Below are 18,204 nucleotides of genomic sequence, written 5' to 3' on the forward strand. Positions count from 1 at the left end.
GATGGGGACAAAGTGGGCACATGACTATAGGATGGGGACAAGGTGGGCACATGACTATAGGAAAGGGACAAGGTGGGCACATGTCTATAGGATGGGGACAAGGTGGGCACATGACTATAGAATAGGGACAAGGTAGGCACATGTTTATAGGTTGGGGACAAGGTGGGCACATGTCTATAGATTAGGGACAAGGGGCACATGTCTATAGAATAGGGACAAGGTGGGCACATGACTATAGAATAGGGACAAGGTGGGCACATGTCTATAGGATGGGGACAAGGTGGGCACATGTCTATAGGATGGGGACAAGGTGGGCACATGTCTATAGGATGGGGACAAGGTGGGCACATGACTATAGAATAGGGACAAGGTAGGCACATGTTTATAGGTTGGGGACAAGGTGGGCACATGTCTATAGATTAGGGACAAGGGGCACATGTCTATAGAATAGGGACAAGGTGGGCACATGACTATAGAATAGGGACAAGGTGGGCACATGTCTATAGGATGGGGACAAGGTGGGCACATGTCTATAGGATGGGGACAAGGTGGGCACATGTCTATAGGATGGGGACAAGGTGGGCACATGACTATAGAATAGGGACAAGGTGGGCACATGTCTATAGGATAGGGACAAGGTGGGCACATGTCTATAGGATGGGGACAAGGTGGGCACATGTCTATAGGATGGGGACAAGGTGGGCACATGTCTATAGGATGGGGACAAGGTGGGCACATGTCTATAGGATGGGGACAAGGTGGGCACATGTCTATAGGATGGGGACAAGGTGGGCACATGTCTATAGGATGGGGACAAGGTGGGCACATGTCTATAGGATGGGGACAAGGTGGGCACATGTCTATAGGATGGGGACAAGGTGGGCACATGACTATAGAATAGGGACAAGGTGGGCACATGTCTATAGGATGGGGACAAGGTGGGCACATGTCTATAGGATGGGGACAAGGTGGGCACATGACTATAGGATAGGGACAAGGTGGGCACATGTCTATAGGATGGGGACAAGGTGGGCACATAACTATAGGATGGGGACAAGGTGGGCACATGTCTATAGGATGGGGACAAGGTGGGCACATGACTATAGAATAGGGACAAGGTGGGCATATGACTATAGAACAGGGACAAGGTGGGCACATTACTATAGAATAGGGACAAGGTGGGCACATGTCTATAGGATAGGGACAAGGTGGGCACATTACTATAGAATAGGGACAAGGTAGGCACATGTCTATAGGATGGGGACAAGGTGGGCACATGTCTATAGGATGGGGACAAGGTGGGCACATGTCTATAGGATGGGGACAAAGTGGGCACATGACTATAGGATGGGGACAAGGTGGGCACGTGACTATAGGAAAGGGACAAGGTGGGCACATGTCTATAGGATGGGGACAAGGTGGGCACATGACTATAGAATAGGGACAAGGTAGGCACATGTTTATAGGTTGGGGACAAGGTGGGCACATGTCTATAGATTAGGGACAAGGGGCACATGTCTATAGAATAGGGACAAGGTGGGCACATGACTATAGAATAGGGACAAGGTGGGCACATGTCTATAGGATGGGGACAAGGTGGGCACATGTCTATAGGATGGGGACAAGGTGGGCACATGTCTATAGGATGGGGACAAGGTGGGCACATGACTATAGAATAGGGACAAGGTGGGCACATGTCTATAGGATGGGGACAAGGTGGGCACATGTCTATAGGATGGGGACAAGGTGGGCACATGACTATAGGATAGGGACAAGGTGGGCACATGTCTATAGGATGGGGACAAGGTGGGCACATAACTATAGGATGGGGACAAGGTGGGCACATGTCTATAGGATGGGGACAAGGTGGGCACATGACTATAGAATAGGGACAAGGTGGGCATATGACTATAGAACAGGGACAAGGTGGGCACATTACTATAGAATAGGGACAAGGTAGGCACATGTCTATAGGATGGGGACAAGGTGGGCACATGTCTATAGGATGGGGACAAGGTGGGCACATGTCTATAGGATGGGGACAAAGTGGGCACATGACTATAGGATGGGGACAAGGTGGGCACATGACTATAGGAAAGGGACAAGGTGGGCACATGTCTATAGGATGGGGACAAGGTGGGCACATGACTATAGAATAGGGACAAGGTAGGCACATGTTTATAGGTTGGGGACAAGGTGGGCACATGTCTATAGAATAGGGACAAGGGGCACATGTCTATAGAATAGGGACAAGGTGGGCACATGACTATAGAATAGGGACAAGGTGGGCACATTACTATAGAATAGGGACAAGGTAGGCACATGTCTATAGGATGGGGACAAGGTGGGCACATGTCTATAGGATGGGGACAAGGTGGGCACATGTCTATAGGATGGGGACAAAGTGGGCACATGACTATAGGATGGGGACAAGGTGGGCACATGACTATAGGAAAGGGACAAGGTGGGCACATGTCTATAGGATGGGGACAAGGTGGGCACATGACTATAGAATAGGGACAAGGTAGGCACATGTTTATAGGTTGGGGACAAGGTGGGCACATGTCTATAGATTAGGGACAAGGGGCACATGTCTATAGAATAGGGACAAGGTGGTCACATGACTATAGAATAGGGACAAGGTGGGCACATGTCTATAGGATGGGGACAAGGTGGGCACATGTCTATAGGATGGGGACAAGGTGGGCACATGTCTATAGGATGGGGACAAGGTGGGCACATGACTATAGAATAGGGACAAGGTGGGCACATGTCTATAGGATGGGGACAAGGTGGGCACATGTCTATAGGATGGGGACAAGGTGGGCACATGACTATAGGATAGGGACAAGGTGGGCACATGTCTATAGGATGGGGACAAGGTGGGCACATAACTATAGGATGGGGACAAGGTGGGCACATGTCTATAGGATGGGGACAAGGTGGGCACATGACTATAGAATAGGGACAAGGTGGGCATATGACTATAGTACAGGGACAAGGTGGGCACATTACTATAGAATAGGGACAAGGTGGGCACATGTCTATAGGATAGGGACAAGGTGGGCACATTACTATAGAATAGGGACAAGGTAGGCACATGTCTATAGGATGGGGACAAGGTGGGCACATGTCTATAGGATGGGGACAAGGTGGGCACATGTCTATAGGATGGGGACAAAGTGGGCACATGACTATAGGATGGGGACAAGGTGGGCACATGACTATAGGAAAGGGACAAGGTGGGCACATGTCTATAGGATGGGGACAAGGTGGGCACATGACTATAGAATAGGGACAAGGTAGGCACATGTTTATAGGTTGGGGACAAGGTGGGCACATGTCTATAGAATAGGGACAAGGGGCACATGTCTATAGAATAGGGACAAGGTGGGCACATGACTATAGAATAGGGACAAGGTGGGCACATGACTATAGGATGGGTACAAGGTGGGCACCTTACTATAGAATAGGGACAAGGTGGGCACATTACTATAGAATAGGGACAAGGTGGGCACATGTCTATAGAATAGGGACAAGGTGGTCACATGTCTATAGAATAGGGACAAGGTGGGCACATGTCTATAGGATGGGGACAAGGTGGGCACATGTCTATAAGATGGGGACAAGGTGGGCACATTACTATAGAATAAGGACAAGGTGGGCACATGTCTATAGAATAGGGACAAAGTGGGCACATGTCTATAGGATGGGGACAAGGTGGGCACATGTCTATAGGATGGGGACAAGGTGGGAACATGTCTATAGAATAGGAACAAGGTGGGCACATGTCTATAGAATAGGCACAAGGTGGGCACATGTCTATAGGATAGGGACAAGGTGGGCACCTTACTATAGAATAGGGACAAGGTGGGCACATGTCTATAGGATGGGGACAAGGTAGGCACATGTCTATAGGATGGGGAGAAGGTGGGCACAAGTCTATAGGATGGGGACAAGGTGGGCACCTTACTATAGAATAGGGACAAGGTGGGCACATGTCTATAGGATGGGGACAAGGTAGGCACATGTCTATAGGATGGGGAGAAGGTGAGCACAAGTCTATAGGATGGGGACAAGGTGGGCACCTTACTATAGAATAGGGACAAGGTGGGCACATATCTATAGGATGGGGACAAGGTAGGCACATGTCTATAGGATGGGGAGAAGGTGGGAACAAGTCTATAGGATGGGGACAAGGTGGGCACCTTACTATAGAATAGGGACAAGGTGGGCACATGTCTATAGGATGGGAACAAGGTAGGCACATGTCTATAGGATGGGGAGAAGGTGGGCACATGACTATAGGATAAGGACAAGGTGGGCACCTTACTATAGAATAGGGACAAGGTGGGCACATGTCTATTGGATGGGGACAAGGTGGGCACATGACTATAGGATAGGGACAAGGTGGGCACCTTACTATAGAATAGGGACAAGGTGGTCACATGTCTATAGGATGGGGACAAGGTAGGCACCTTACTATAGAATAGGGACCAGGTGGGCACATGTCTATAGGATGGGGACAAGGTAGGCACATGTCTATAGGATGGGGAGAAGGTGGGCACAAGTCTATAGGATGGGGAGAAGGTGGGCACAAGTCTATAGGATGGGGACAAGGTGGGCACCTTACTATAGAATAGGGACCAGGTGGGCACATGTCTATAGGATGGGGACAAGGTAGGCACATGTCTATAGGATGGGGAGAAGGTGGGCACAAGTCTATAGGATGGGGACAAGGTGGGCACATGACTATAGGATAGGGACAAGGTGGGCACATGTCTATAGGATGGGAACAAGGTGGGCACATGACTATAGAATAGGGACAAGGTGGGCACATGTCTATAGGATAGGGACAAGGTGGGCACATTACTATAGAATAGGGACAAGGTAGGCACATGTCTATAGGATGGGGACAAGGTGGGCACATGTCTATAGGATGGGGACAAAGTGGGCACATGACTATAGGATGGGGACAAGGTGGGCACATGACTATAGGATAGGGACAAGGTGGGCACATGACTATAGAATAGGGACAAGGTGGGCACATGTCTATAGGATGAGGACAAGGTGGGCACATGACTATAGAATAGGGACAAGGTGGGCACATGTCTATAGGATGGGGACAAGGTGGGCACATGTCTATAGGATGGGGACAAGGTGGGCACCTTACTATAGAATAGGGACAAGGTGGGCACATGTCTATAGAATAGGGACAAGGTGGGCACATGTCTATAGGATGGGGACAAGGTGGGCACATGTCTATAGGATAGGGACAAGGTGGGCACTTGTCTATAGGATGGGGACAAAGTGGGCACATGACTATAGAATAGTGACAAGGTGGGCACATGTCTATAGGATGGGGACAAGGTGGGCACATTACTATAGAATAAGGACAAGGTGGGCACATGTCTATAGGATAGGGACAAGGTGGGCACCTTACTATAGAATAGGGACAAGGTGGGCACATGTCTATAGGATGGGGACAAGGTAGGCACATGTCTATAGGATGGGGAGAAGGTGGTCACAAGTCTATAGGATGGGGACAAGGTGGGCACCTTACTATAGAATAGGGACAAGGTGGGCACATGTCTATAGGTTGGGGACAAGGTAGGCACATGTCTATAGGATGGGGAGAAGGTGGGCACAAGTCTATAGGATGGGAAAAGGTGGGCACCTTACTATAGAATAGGGACAAGGTGGGCACATGTCTATAGGATGGGGACAAGGTGGGCACATTACTAAAAGATGGGGACATTACAAGGATTGCCATAATACTATTGGATGGGGACATTAGAATAGGGACAAGGCTGGGGTCATTACTATAGGATGGGGACAAGGTGGGCACATTACTATAGGATGGGGAACATTACTAAAAGATGTTGGCCAAAATTTCTATATAGTGATAATTGTAACACTTGTTACAAGTTAGTTACAAGAAAAAGGGATAAAATGTAAAAAAAACAAAACAAAATAAGGCATGAAAGGGATAAAATGTAAAAAAAAAAACAAAATAAGGCATGACTTTTTTTTACCATCAAAGTTTTTTTTTTTTTATATATATATATATATATTTAACCAAAGAATGTGCACGTTTGCTATAATGAACAAGTGAAAAATGTTGAAAATCAGTGATCCAAAGGTGTGTAAAAATATATATATGGTACCAATAAAAATGTCACTTTGTCCTGCAAAGAATGCGGCCCCCCAAATTATTTTTTTCCTTTGTGCGGCCCATACACCCAGCCGAGTTTGAGACCCCTGGTCCAAGCGGTAATTAAATAGCAGAAAATGTTCTTAAAGTTAACACCCAAAAAAATCACATACATAGTGCAATATGATGCAATAATTAATAATACCACAAGGTGGCAGTCTATACCTAATTGTATGCAAAGTTAAACATACCCAGTCTTAGGCTAGGTTCACACACTGCGTTTTTTTGACGCTGCGTTTTTGTGCGTTTTTTGCGGCAAAAAACGCACAAAAATGCACCCGCGTCAAAAAAACGCGGACAAAAACGCACACGTTTTTGCCGCGGTTTGGTGCGTTTTTGCTCACTCATTTTCTTCTTCAATATGTTCTTCATTCTCCACTAGTGTATGCAGGAGAGCAGACAGCTGCAGAACTACAAGGCTCAGCATACTCCATCCAATAGTGTATGCAGGAGAGCAGACAGCAGCTGCCGAACTACAAGGCTCAGCATGCTCCATCCAGGACTGTATGCTGAAGGGAGAGTCAGGGGGAGCAGACCTACAAGGCTCAGCATCCTCCATCCAATAGTGTATGCAGGAGAGCAGACAGCAGCTGTCGAACTACAAGGCTCAGCATCCTCCATCCAATAGTTTATGCAGAAGAGCAGACAGCAGCTGTCGAACTACAAGGCTCAGCATCCTCCTTCCAGGACTGTATGCAGGATTTCTTTGCCCCCCCAAACAAAAAAAATGATGTGGGCTTCGCAATATTTTTGTATGCTACCCGGGTACAGCAGGCAGGTACGGGCTGCCCCCAACCCACAGCTGCCTATTTGTACCCGGCTGGGAACCAAAAATATAGAGAAGCCCTTTTTTTTAATTATTTCATGAATTTCATGAAATAATTAAAAAAAAAAAATGACGTGAGCGTCGCCTAATTTTTGTGTCCAGCCGGGTACAACTAGGCAGCTGGGGATTGGAATCCACAGTGCAGGGTGCCCATGCTTTCTGGGCACCCCGCTGCGAATTGCAGTCCGCAGCCATCCCAGAAAATGGCGTTTTCATAGAAGTGCTATCTTCTGGCACTGTATCCAACTCTTCCAGCTGCCCTGATGCCGGGTGGCTCACTGGGTAATAATGGGGTTAGGGCTAGCTGTATATTATCAGCTGGCCCTAAGCCCGAAATTCATGGTGTCACGGCAATATTAGACATGGCCACCATGAATTTCTAGTAAAGATAAAAAAAACCACAACACACAGAAAAATATTTTTATTAGAAATAAAACACAACACAATTAGTGACTCCATCTTTATTGAAATAAAGAACCCCCCTCCGCAGTAATCCTGGGTCAAGGTCCCGCGCCGTCACATCACACAGCAGCTGATTGTATAAAAGCCGTTTATACAATAAGCAGATGTATCGGTGCAAAAAAAAAACTTATATGCTGATTACCGGCAGCTCCTAGAGCGAGTCTGATCCCGTCCAATCGCTGCAGGAGCTGCCAGTAATCAGGGATGAAGTCTCCTGACGCATCCGCTGATAGGTTAAACCGGCCGGGCGCCTGCGTCACCCCGAGACTTACGATCAGCTGATGCGTCCGGTGACTGCATCAGGTGATCCATCGCCAGGTCCTGCATCCTGCAGGCATACGTACCCGGGGAGACTGCACACACCCGGAGCAGCGGTACCGGGAGGAGGATTTGGGAGCGGGCATGGCACCGGGAGTCTGCAGACAGGTGAGTATGACTTTTTTTTTTTTTTTTTCTACTGTTCACTTTTGTTTTCGCAGCCGCTTCCACCTCCTGCCCGTACATGACGCCGCACGGCAGTATAATGCACAGGATGGGAGGTGGAAGCGGCGGTGACGGTACCGGGAGGATCCACGCTTCTGTGTTTACTGACAGAAGGAATCCTCTTCCTGTACATGTCACTTTACTACCCACCTCCTGCGTTTATAGCTGCGTTTTTGGTCTTAGAAACGCACTAAAACGCACCAAAACGCACCTATTTGCGTTTCTCATTGCGTCTTTCAACATCCCATTGCACTCAATGGATGAAAAGCGCAGTGAATAACGCAGGAATAATTGACATGCTGCGTTTTTGTGGCACCACAAAAACGCAGCTGAAAAAAACGCTGTGTGCAGACAGCAGAAATGAAAACTCATAGACTTTGCTGGCGAAGCAAAGTCATGCAGTTTTCTGAGCAAAAACGCACCCGAAAACTGCGCAAAAAACGCTGCGAAAAACGCACTGTGTGAACTTACCCTTATACTCCATTTGGCGTCAGATTAAACTAGCGTGGACCCTGGTTAGTGCAGCGATTCATATAGACCATTTTTTATAGACATTTGCGTGTCCTGGGTATATACTGCCACCTTGTGGCATTAGGATTTAATGCATTGTATGTCTAACTTTGTATGCAATTAGATAGACTGTCACCTTGTGGTATTATTAATTATTGCATCCTATTGCATTTCTTATAGACATTTGCGTGTCCTGGCTGGGTATATACTGCCACCATGTGGCATTAGGAATGAATGCATTGTATGTGTAACTGCATAAAAAATTGTTTAAAAGAACTGAAGTCCTCAGTGGTTGATACCTTTTAATGGCTAACTGAGAAGGTGGTAATAATAGCAGCTTTCGAGACTACTCAGGTCTCTTCATCAGGCATGGTATAACACAAAATCGATTTTGTGTTATACCATGCCTGATGAAGAGACCTGAGAGTCTCGAAAGCTTGCAATTATTACCATCTTTTCAGTTAGCCATTAAAAGGTATCAACCACTGAGGACTTCAGTTCTTTTAAACAATTTTTTATCTCTACTGGCTAACACGGTACAAAGATATATTTTACCTGTAACTTTGCATACAATTAGGTATAGACTGCCACCTTGTGGTGTTATTAAGTATTGCATCATATTGGTGTTTGGTGACATGTGCCTAAGCATGCTGGTAGTTTTCAGGGTGGTAGTGGTCTGGCCCCTACTGAGCTTGGTAAGGCATAGGTGCAAATGAAAGTTTTCTTATCTTCTGCATGGTAAAAAAAAAGTGCCAGACTGGGGAACACAACCTTTGGCCTGGGATCTTGCAACATTTAGGTGCACTGGGGATGAGTTGTCCGCTTCTCCCTATAGCCCAGCACCCCACTGCCTTTTCCTGATCTCTTCCCCACTGAGCTACTGTCGTCACTCTGCATTGCACCTTGCCAGGTTGGGTTAGTGCCATCGTTCACCACTTCGTCTTCCGCTTTCTAGTCCTCCTCCTGTGCTTTATTCACCATCCCCAGGTCCAGTACTGAGTCTCTGTCTTTACTCCTTATGCCTGTTACTGACACTAGTGATGGGTGAACTGGGTCCATCTACCATAAAGAGTTGGTTCTTTTGGATCTTAAGTGTATCTTTATTACATATGTGGTCACCCAGGTAAATATTTAACCTCTTAGTGACCACCAAGACATCTTTTACTGACCTGAGATATAAGTGAATAGCGTACCCTAACTGTGCAAAGACAGCAGCTGCCAGCTTTACATTATAACGGACACCCTGCTGCATCAGTCATGATGGTTGTTGGCACCGAACATGGTCGCTTAACCCCTTAGATGCTGCTGTCAATAGTAATGGTGAGTAAGGCCCCTTTCACACATCAGATTTTTGCTATCAGTCACATTTCGTTTACGTGATGGATCCGTCGCAGATTGTGGCTAAACTGATGTGACGGATCAGTTTTTCAACAAAACCAACTAGCTGGGGGCTAAATAATAAATTGGAGCATGCTCAGTTAAAAAAAAAATGGAATCCGTCGCTGGATTTCGTCATTCGACGGATTTCGAAGGATCCTGCACCCATAGGCTTCCATTCTACCAAACAACGGACAGCAATGGATCCGTCGCTGTCTGTTTTTTCAACGTACACAAAAATCGTTACTGTGGACGTAGTGTCCGTCTGACGAACAAACATTTTTAGACGGATGAAACGTGAGGCCATCCGTCGTAATTTGTCGCTAATACAAGTCGATGAGAAAAAAAACGTATCCAGCGGCATCAGTCGCTGGATCCGTTTTTTTCAAAATTCGACGGATTGTGACGATGGCAAAAAAGTGATGTGTGAAAGGGGCCTAAAGCACAGTTTGCTGTTATAAAATTGTGCCTGAGTACAGGGGGTTTCTAAACCTGTACCCCCTCCACTGCTTCTCAAGTCAAGCACATATACCGTTCCTGTGTGAGCCATTTTTAGTTAAAAGAAAAAGGTTTTGGTACTGTGTTAGCCAGTTGAAAAATGATTGATTGCTCTCAGTGAGAGAAACAAAATTAAAATGTTGTAGTTGTGATACCTTTTAATGGCTAACTAAAATAGAAATAAAATATGATGTTCTAAAGCAAGCTTACGAGACATCTCAGGTCTCTTCCTCAGGCATGGTATGACAAAATATCTGAAGAAACACAAATATATGCACAAAACAGGGCAGAGGGATGCATAGTAAGGCTATGTGCGCACAGTGCGTTTTTCGCGGCGTTTTTGCGCGTTTTTCGGGTGCGTTTTTGGCCTCAAAACTGCAGGACTTTGCTTCCCCAGCAAAGTCTATGAGTTTTCATTTTTGCTGTCCGCACACAACTGTTTTTTTAAGCTGCGTTTTTGAGCTGGAAAAAAAAATGGACATGTCAATTCTTTCCTGCGTTTTTCTGCGTTTTCCGCCCATGCAATGCATTGGAAAAACGCAGCAAAACGCAGATATCAAAAACGCAGCCAAAAACGCACCAAATCGCGGTAAAAACGCATGCGTTTTTTTATGCGTTTTTTCGACGCAGGTGAGTTTTTGTGCGTTTTTAGCGGCCAAAAACGTACAAAAACGCAGCATCAAAAAAACGCAGCGTGCGCACATAGCCTAAAAGGACATTTAAATAAACAAACACTGAGCTTAGAAAGTGAATCCTTAATTAGCTTTGATAAGTGGTGTGAGTTTTATTGTCCCAAGAGGCCTGGTGCCCTGTAGTCTCTGGAGCTGACCTCTCAGATTTTGTAATGCGTCATAAATCCTTCTGCGAGATTGAGTCCTGTGACCACAGAGTTAAACATTGTGATGAATTTGTATTCCCAGGCCCTTCGATGGCTCTGTGATCTGAAGTTGCCTTTTAATATGGCAACTTTCATATGGTTTATGTTCTGTCCTGAAGCGCAGAAATGTTTGGCCACAGGTAAATGGATTTTTTTGTCTGTAATTGTGTGCCGGTGAGATCTCATCCTTGCTCTCAGTCTATGTCCTGTTTCTCCAACATAGAGGCCCCCAATAGGATATATAGTGCACAGGATTAAGTACACCACGTTGGAAGAGGAACATGTGAATGTCCCAGGAATTTTATAGTCCTTCTGTGTGTTAGGGATCTGTATCCGGTATTTGGTCTCTACATGAGCGCAGGTTTTGCAGCTCTTTACATTGCAAGGATAAGTTCCTCTTGGTGTGTCTGAGGGCATAGAACTTCGGATCATGATGCTCCTTAAATTAGGAGGTTGCCTGTAGCACAGCAATGGAGGATCTTTGAATATTGTTTTTAACCGGTCATCCTTGTGTAGAATGTGGTGAAGTTTCTTGGCCGTACTTCTCAGCACCTCAAGCTGTGGGTTGTAGGTAACCACCAGAGGTACTCGACTGTTTTCCTCTTTTTGTTTGTATTGAAGCAGTTCACTTCTAGGGGTCCTTGTGGCTCTAATGATCTGATCATCAATGGAGGTGGGGTGGTAGCCTTGGTTTAAAAATGTCTTTTTAAGATGGGTTAAGTGTTCATCCCTGTCTGCTGGCCTGGAACAGATACGATTATATCTGAGGGCCTGGCTGTAGACAATGGACTTTTTAATGTGTTTGGGATGGAAACTGTCCCATCTAAGGTATGTGGGACGGTCAATAGGCTTCCGATACACCGATGTCTGGATTGAGCCATTTGGAATTTTTATGGTGGTATCCAAAAAGGTGATTTCTGTTTTTGAGTGGTCCAATGTCAAGTTTATGGTTGGATGAAATACATTGAATTTTTCATGAAATTTTAGAAGCTTTTGCTCAGATTCGGTCCAGATTATTAAGATGTCATCGATGAAACGGAAATAGGCCAATGGTTTGAGGTTGCAGGATGCTAAAAAGTCATTTTCCAGTTTAGCCATGAAAAGGTTGGCATACTGTGGTGCCATTTTGCTTCCCATAGCAATTCCTGTGCGTTGTAGCTATAGCTCCTCGCCAAAAGAGAAAAAGTTGTGTGTGAGTAGCCAAGTTCCTTCTAAACACAGCAGCATGAAGCAAAACTGCCAGAGGGACACAGGTACAGTCAGCTGTGTTATTAATTTGTCATCCCACAAACCCACTAATCTAGAACTCAGTGTGCTTTCCAGAGGTCTCACATTTTGTCCTACAAAACCTCTAGACAAAACAGAGCTTTGTAGTGACATGGAACAATACTTCAGGAGACTGAGACTGAAGGAGTTTTTTGATGCTAAAGAAGACTTTAGAAGCTTCTAAACAGCCAAACACAAACCAAAACAGAGAACAAGAAAACGTCTCACTGGACACCTCCTCCTGGCCGCAACACCATTTTGGACCAGTATATTGATTTAGATATTCAGTACAGTCCACGATATTGGACAAAAAAGCAAAAGAAACATCCAATATCAATGTGCAGGAGAGAAGGGCAATTCACAGCCTGAAGAAAAACAAGGAGATCACTATTAAGCCAGCAGATAAAGGGGGCGCCATAGTTCTCCTGAATACAACGGACTACATTAAAGAAAAAAAACAGACAACTGACGGAAATACAGTACTACACCAGACTGGATGATGACCCAACCCCAAAATATATGAAGGAGTTGGAAAAAGTCATCAGATGTCTGGGTACAGATTCCACAAACCTTCTGGACCTAATACCTGAGAATCCAAGGATGGGAGTTTTCTGTATGCTACCCAAGATTCATAAACCAGGTAACCTAGGGAGGCTGATCATCTCAGGGGTGGGAACGCTCACTGAAAAAAATCTCTGGGTGGGTAGAAAATGTCCTTATGCCACTGGTGAGAAACACAGCCAGCTATATACAGGACACCACTGACCTTTTGAAAAAGCTATCTACAATAGGTCCTCTACCCGAGAGTACCATCTTAGCCACCATGGATGTGGAATCCTTATACGCTAATATCCCACATGAAGATGGACTAACCGCCTGCCAAATGTTTCTTGAGGCTAATGGGATCCCTTCTGAGTCTGTATTAAGACTCACCGGATTCATCCTCACACACAACTTTTTCTCTTTTGGCGAGGAGCTATATCTACAACGCACAGGAACTGCTATGGGAAGCAAAATGGAACCACAGTATGCCAACCTTTTCATGGCTAAACTGGAAAATGACTTTTTAGCATCCTGCAACCTCAAACCATTGGCCTATTTCCGTTTCATCGATGACATTTTAATAATCTGAACCGAATCTGAGCAAGAGCTTCTAAAATTTCATGAAAAATTCAATGCATTTCATCCAACCATAAACTTGACATTGGACCACTCAAAAACAGAAATCAACTTCTTGGATACCACCATAAAAATGTAAAATGGCTCAATCCAGACATCCGTGTATTGGAAGCCTATTGACCGTCCCACATACCTTAGATGGGACAGTCTCCATCCCAAACACATTAAAAAGTCCATTGTCTACAGCCAGGCCCTCAGATATAATCGTATCTGTTCCAGGCCAGCAGACAGGGATGAACACTTAACCCATCTTAAAAAGACATTTTTAAACCAAGGCTAACCACCCCACCTCCATTGATGATCAGATCATTAGAGCCACAAGGACCCCTAGAAGTGAACTGCTTCAATACAAACAAAGAGGAAAACAGTCGAGTACCTCTGGTGGTGACCTACAACCCACAGCTTGAGGTGCTGAGAAGTACGGCCAAGAAACTTCACCACATTCTACACAAGGATGACCGGTTAAAAACAATATTCAAAGATCCTCCATTGCTGTGCTACAGGCAACCTCCTAATTTAAGGAGCATCATGATCCGAAGTTCTATGCTCTCAGACACACCAAGAGGAATTTATCCTTGCAATGTAAAGAGCTGCAAAACCTGCGCTCATGTAGAGACCAAATACCGGATACAGATCCCTAACACACAGAAGGACTATAAAATTCCTGGGACATTCACATGTTCCTCTTCCAACATGGTGTACTTAATCCTGGGCACTATATGTCCTATTGGGGGCCTCTATGTTGGAGAAACAGGACAGAGACTGAGAGCAAGGATGAGATCTCACCGCCACACAATAACAGACAAAAAAATCCATTTACCTGTGGCCAAACATTTCTGTGCTCCAGGACACAACATAAACCATATGAAAGTTGTCATATTAAAAGGCAACTTCAGATCACAGAGCCATCGAAGGGCCTGGGAATACAAATTCATTAAAATGTTTAACTCTGTGGACACAGGACTCAACCTATCAGAAGGATTTATGACGCATTACAAAATCTGAGAGGTCAGCTCCAGAGACTACAGGGCACCAGGCCTCTTGGGACAATAAACCTCACACCACTTATCAAAGCTAATTAAGGATTCCCTTTCTAAGCTCAGTGTTTATTTAAATGTCCTTTTACTATGCATCCCTCTGCTCTGTTTTGTGTATATATTTGTGTTTCTTAACCCCTTCACGACCATGGACGGAAAGATCCGTCATGGTGCCCTGGGCCTTAACGACCAAGGACGGATCTTTCCGTCATGGCGTAATCGCGGCACCGGAGCCTCCGGTGACTGCGAAAAGTTAGCATAAACCGCAGATTCGGGGAGGAGGGGACCTGTACCTGACCTCAGGAGGGGTGGTGCCTCCTCCCCGGACCTACGGAGGCTGTGACTGGCTGACGAACGCCGCTCAACCAATCACAGCCACTGTAATGTTCCAGCCATTTAAAATGACTGAAACATTGAAATCCAGCCCTAGCCAGTGCAGCTATAGCACTGGCCATTGGCTGGAGCTGGGTGACCTCACTGGATCACCCTCCCCCAGCTCCAGTAGCTCTGATTGGAGAGATCGGCCTTGTGACCGCTCTCTCCAATCACAGTTGACCTGTTGCCGGTGACCGCCCCATCAGCTTCACTTGTCGGCCCTGCAGCACGCCAGCACAGTGAGTGTATACAGTGCAATGGCAGGGCGACAAGATCCGGTCCCATGCTGCTATGTGACCGGAGCATGGGACCCGGAAGTTGCCGCGCTGCCATTGCACTGTATGAAACCGGCCTCCCGATCCGCCGCCGCCACTGCCCTCCGCGATCTGCCACCCGCACCCCCACCCCTCGTATCTGCTGCCCGCACCCTCACTCCCACACCTCCCGATCCGCCGCTGCCCTCTGCGATCTGCCACCCGATCTGCTGCCCGCACCCCCACCCCTCGTATCTGCTGCCTGCACCCTCACCTCCCGATTCGCCACTGCCCTCCGTGATCTGCCACCCGATCTGCTGCCCGCACCCTCTCCTCCCGATCCGCCGCCGCCGCCCTCCAACTGCCACAGTGCCACCGCTCCCCCCGATCTGCTGCCCGGCCCCTTTCCCTCGTGATTGGCTGCTCGTCCCCTCACCTCCGTGATGTGCTGCCAGCCCCCTCCACTCGAGATCGGCTGCCCGCTTCCTCCTCCGTTATGTGCTGCCCGGCCCCGCCCCCTCTCCGTTATGTGCTGCCCGGCCCTGCCCCCTCTCCGTTATGTGCTACCCGGCCCCGCCCCCTCTCCTCCGTTATGTGCTGCCCGGCACCGCCCCCTCTCCTCCGTTATGTGCTGCGCGCCCCCTCTCCGTTATGTGCTGCCCGTCCCCTCCCCTTCGTTATATGCTGCGCGCCCCCTCTCCTTTATGTGCTGCTCGCCCCCTCACCTCCGTGATGTGCTGCCCGTTCCCCCCCACCTCTCACCCCTGTGATCGGCTACTCGCCCCCTCCCCTGTCACCCCCGTGATGTGCGCTCCCTCCCCTGTCACCCCCGTGATGTGCGCTCCCTCCCCTGTCACCCCTGTGATGTGCGCTCCCTCCCCTGTCACCCCCGTGATGTGCGCTCCCTCCCCTGTCACCCCCGTGATGTGCGCTCCCTCACCTGTCACCCCGTGATCTGCGCTCCCTCACCTGTCACCCCGTGATCTGTGCTCCCTCACCTGTCACCCCCGTGATCTGCTGTCCACTCTCCCTCACCTCTCACCCCCGTGATCTGTGCTCTGCTCACCTGTCTCCTCCGTGATCTGTGCTGCGCTCCCTCTCCCACCTCTCACCCTCCCCGATCTGCTGCCTCCTTCATCTCCTGTGATCCAGCTGCCTAGATCCATCCTGTAGGGTAACTATCCCCAATCTCATCTCCCACTCCCCTTCCCCCCCATCCCCCCCTCCCCCCATCTTCTGCCGCTCCTGCATCCACTGCGCCCTCTCCCATCCGCCCCCACCCTATCCCAGCCGCCGTCTCACAATCACAGATGCTCCCATTATATGCCGGTTCCCCCTCCATCTGCCGCCGCCCCATCTGCCCCCCCCCCATCTGCCGCTGTTTTTTTTTTTATGCCATGGGGGTCTAGTTTCCAAAATGGGGTCACATGTGGGGGAGCTCCACTGTTTCAGCACCTCAGGGGGTCTCCAAACACAGCATGGAATACTCTAATTATCCCAGACAATTTTGCGTTTGAAACGTCAAATGGCGCTCCTTGCATTCCGAGCCCTGCTGCGTGCCCAAACATTTGATTTCACCACATATGAGGTGTCTGTGTACTCAGGAGAAATTCCACAATACATTTTATGGTGCAATTTTTCCTGATACCCATGTGAAAAAAAAGCTACCTGGTTGAAGTAACAATTTTGTGGTAAAAAAAAATTTTTTTATTTTCACGGCTCAACTCTATTAACTTTTGTGAAGCCCCCAGAGGCTCAAAGTGCTCAATAAACATCTAGATAAATTCCATGAGGGGTCTAGTTTCCAAAATGGGGTCACATGTGGGGGAGCTCCACTGTTTCGGCACCTCAGGGGCTCTCCAAACGCAACATGGTGTGGCTAACGATTCCAGCTAATTTTCTGTTCAAAAAAAAGTCAAATGGCGCTCCTTCCCTTCCGAGTCCTGCCGTGCGCCCAAACAGTGGTTTTTCGCCACATATGAGGTATCTGCGTGCTCAGTAGAAATTGCCCAACAAATTTTGGGGGTTCATTTAATCCTGTTACCCTTGTGAATATGCAATATTTGAGGCTAAATTAACATTTTTGTTGCAAAATATAACATGTTCATTTTTTCCTTCCACATTGCTTTAGTTACTGTGAAGCACCTGAAGGGTTAATAAGCATCTTGAATGTGGTTTTGAGTAGCCTGAGGGGTGCCGTTTTTGGAATGGGGTCACTTTTGGGTGTTTTGTGTCATGTAGACCTTTCAAAATCGCTTCAAATGTGATGCGGTCCCTAAAAAAAAAGTGGCTTTGTAAATTTTGTTGTAAAAATGAGAAATTGCTCATAAACTTTGAACCCGTATAACTTCCTTAAATTTTATTTTTTTTCCCCCAAAATTGTTCTGATGTAAAATAGACATGTGGGAAATGTTATTTATTAATTATTTTGTGTCATATGTCTCGTTGGTTTTAGAGCATAAAAATTCAAAGTTTAAAAATTACAAAATTTTAAAAATTTTCGCGAAATTTCCGTTTTTTTTTCACAAAGAAACGCAAAACATATCGGCATAAATTTACCACTAACATGAAGCCCAATATGTCACGAAAAAACAATCTCAGAATCACCGGGATCCGCTGAAGCGTTCCAGAGTATAACCTTATAAAGTGACACTGGTCAAAAATGCAAAAAATGGCCTGGTCTTTAGGGTGAAAATAGGCTTGGGGCTGAAGGGGTTAAGATATTTTGTCATACCATGCCTGAGGAAGAGACCTGAGATGTCTCGTAAGCTTGCTTTATAACATCATATTTTATTTTTATTTTAGCCATTAAAAGGTATCACAACTACAACATTTTAATTTTGTTT

Source organism: Anomaloglossus baeobatrachus, chromosome 3, assembly GCF_048569485.1.
Source record: "Anomaloglossus baeobatrachus isolate aAnoBae1 chromosome 3, aAnoBae1.hap1, whole genome shotgun sequence".
Taxonomy (NCBI): Eukaryota; Metazoa; Chordata; class Amphibia; order Anura; family Aromobatidae; genus Anomaloglossus; species Anomaloglossus baeobatrachus.